Here is a 3,648-nt window from a genome sequence, read left to right as displayed (position 1 = left end):
GGCACATGAGTTGGAAGAAGAAGAAGTTGGATCACAGCCACAACAACCTTATGTTGGCATGCGCTTTGACACATTAGAGGATGCGAGGGAACACTACAATCGCTACGCTTTGATGGAGGGCTTTTCAACCAAGTCAAATACGTCTTACAGGTCGTCCTACACAGGTGTGGTGGAAAAACAACAATTCTGCTGTAACAAGTTCCGCAAAGTAGTAGAGAGGGTTGGGATCCCGGATGTTTCCTCGTCGAGCAAAAACACTACATGTCCAAGCTCACTTGAACAAGATGTTGAAGAGGATGTCGAGGAACGCACTTTCAAGAAGAAGAGGAAACGAGAAACTGTGAAGCAAACAAAATGTCGTGCTAAGATGGCGGTGAAGCTTAAAGATGAAAGATGGGAGGTTATCACTTTTATTGCAGATCACAACCATCCACTGATTGAGAAGCCATCGCTTTCGAAATACCTCCGTTCTCACCAAGGAATCCCGCCGGAATAAAAAAATTACTGACTCACCTAAACGACTGCAACTTGACAGCAGGTACAACTCACATTGCGTTAAGTCTTTTTACCACAGAACTGTTACTTATTCCTGCATCAAGTGCCTTAACCTGAGCCAACTATGTTCGTTTTTATGCAAATATGTTCATTTTTTGTGCAACTCTGGTAATTAAAAAAACATGACCCAAAACAGAAAAACCTTGGTGTTGCCTATTCCTACCTCAACTACTTGGGTTTGTTTCCTATCCTAGTATAAGCTGCTTAGGATTCATGGGCAACCCTGATCAGGGAGAAAAACTGGCAACTTGAACAGTAAACTGAGGCAACTATGTTCATTTTCCGTGCAACTCTGCAAATAAAAAAAAGACATCACCCATCAGAAAAAAAACTTGGTGGGATACAGGCTTGGTTCTTGTTCTGCTTATGCATAATTGTTACTTTATGTTATCTATAAAAAACATGTTGCCCACTGCATTGTGGTTAGTTAGTCCTGAAAAACACAAGTTTCTGTTTTTTTATGGCAGGAAAGATGATGATGTTAATGTCATCATACTACGGCTCGGAGTTGATTGTTCCGTACACAGCTAAAGCCATCCATAACCACTGTTCGAAGCTCAACGCCCCAACTAAAGACATTGACATTGAAGAAACACTAAAATACTTTTGCAAGGTGATGGAAAATGACCTAGGATTTTTCTTTAAATGCAAGACAGATGCGGAAGGCAGGGCAGAAAACTTGTTTTGGGTGGATGGTGCAGCACGGAAAGCATACGCGGAGGCTTATCATGACTGCGTGTCATTTGATGCAACTTATCTCACGAACATGTACAATATGCCGTTTGCCCCCTTCATTGGAATCAACAGACATGGGCAGTCAATAATGCTCGGGTGTGGATTTGTCCGGCAGGAACTAGCCTCAAGTTATGACTGATTGTTTGATGCTTTCCTAGAAGCAATGGATGGTTTGGCTCCGGACAACATCATCACGGACCAAGATGTTGCTATGGCACAATCTATCAAGAGGAAGTTCCCAGCAACGATTCACCGTTGCTGCCATTGGCATATAATGAAGAAAGCACAAGAGAAGCTTGGCCCTGTGTTGGCCAGGAACCCGGATTTGGTAAAAGACTTCAATGAATGCATTGACTTCAGTTTCACCCCGGCTGAGTTTGAAAGGAAATGGGTTGCACTTCAATTGAAATATGAAGGTCTTATGCATGGTCACTTTGAGAAACTCTATGAATATCAGGCTACATGGGTGCCGTGTTACTTCAAATTCAGGTTCTTCCCTTTCCTTCAGTCAACGCAACGCAACGAAGGGTTCAATGCTGTGTTGAAGCACTATGTGAACCCACACAAGTCAATTCTCAACTTCGTCAAGCAATATGAGAAGATTCAGGTACACATACTCATGAGGGAGGGCGGGAATGACTACCGGACAGAGAATCTAGAAGGACAAAGATGGTCGCATTTCCCCATTGAGAGGCATGCCTACAAAGCATACACTAGGGACATCTATGTGAAATTTAGAACTGAGTTTCAGATGATTGGCCAGTACGATGTGCGTCCTTCTAGAATCAACTTCTATTACCTTGAGCCCAATACAGAAGAAGTTCTAGGGTATGGCTCGAGGAAGTACCTAGTCACAGTGAGACCAGAGCCAGCTATCTACGATTGCGAATGTTGCAAGTGGCATAGGGATGGCATGCTTTGTTGCCATGTCTTGAAAATCTTCACACACCTTGGCGTTAATGAGATACATGAACATACATCAAGCGCCGCTGGACGGAAGATGCAGTGCCAAGTGCACCACCGCCAACTAACGAGGGCCCTCCGCATGACTTGCCCGCTGAGTCAGAGAACCAAGTTCGGCAAGTGACTCTGACAATGGATTTTGCAAAGCTAGCCAAGAAGGCAATGACTAGTGATGAGGTAACCGCTGCAGTTAGGAAGCACATGAAAGCAGCAGATACTGAGGTTACTAAGCTGAATAAACTGAGGAAGAAGAGGCTAAAGGCAGCCCGAGAAGCGGCTCGTGCTAGGGAAGCATCAAACCCTAATGCCCCAAGTACTTCAAACCAACCTCCCGCCCCCCTGCTCCTATGGATCCACCTCGTTCAGTCACAAAAGGGTGCAGCCGCAGCAGGCGCTTCAAATCAGCCCTAGAACTACACCCTAAGAAAAGAAACAAGTGCAGCATTTGTGAATCAATCGATCACACTGCTGCGACGTGCCTAGGGAAGCTGATGTGATCGTTACCACATGAAGATAATGACCCCCCGAGCTTGCAAAACTAGCCGAAAGTAAGGGGGAAAAACCTTGGTAGATGAAGCAATTGAGGTCTGGTTTCTGAGCAAATGTAGAAGGGAAATCAAGCAACTGCCAGTTTAAAAAAATCAACTATGAAATGATTTGCATGGACTTGTTTTAATTTATGTGTTTTCCTAGCTTTAAATTCACAAATTGGAGATTGTGTGGAGGTAGATGCTTGACATTTGTGCTTATATTCCTTACTCGTAAACATGCAAAATCCTATGGATGCTTGTGATTTATGCAAACATGTTATAGGTGGTTTGGGACAAACTTTTGTGAGTTTTCTAATGGAACACATTAGTATTCGCATTTGATATTCTCTAATGGAACACATTGATCAGGAAAAAAATGTACCTAGATATTTGTTCACTTGTTGGCCAGTTTGAGGATCTCCTGCCATGGAATCTTGTTCAGGTCACACTTCAGCATGGAGATGGTCATCTTCTTCCTGATGTTTGGTATGTTGCTTTGTCCGTAGTTCGGGAGCCACGTCCCGTTCCACAATAACGTGTTCATCAATGGGAATATGCTACAGTCACCGCTACAAAAAAACCAAATGTCAAGAAAGCACTTGCAAAAAAAGACAAACACTACATCTTATAACAAACGATATGTATGTATGTGGGTTAGTCCTTACGATACAGTCTGCTTTGGTGCATCGATATCCACAAGCGGGAACTTGTCCATTGTCTTTGCTTGTTTTGGATAGTACATGTCCCACAACACATGAACTGCAGCTACAATAGCCCTTGCAACATCATCCAACCTCTTGCTTTTCTTTAACATCCTCCATGAGTCAAGCACTTTGAACCTTTTGTCCCTCAGATTGATGTTGAG

At 43.4% G+C, this 3,648-nt stretch overlaps 1 pseudogene; it reads left to right on the top strand.

The window, feature by feature from the left end:
- The first annotated feature begins 1,171 nt into the window (after positions 1-1,171).
- Positions 1,172-2,750, top strand: LOC147976631 (protein FAR1-RELATED SEQUENCE 5-like; annotated as a pseudogene).
- The last annotated feature ends 898 nt before the right edge of the window (positions 2,751-3,648 follow it).

Source organism: Triticum urartu, chromosome 4A, assembly GCF_056163025.1.
Source record: "Triticum urartu cultivar PI428250 chromosome 4A, HENAU_Tu73, whole genome shotgun sequence".
In the NCBI taxonomy this organism is placed as follows: domain Eukaryota; kingdom Viridiplantae; phylum Streptophyta; class Magnoliopsida; order Poales; family Poaceae; genus Triticum; species Triticum urartu.
This window is presented reverse-complemented; position numbering and strand designations above follow the sequence as displayed.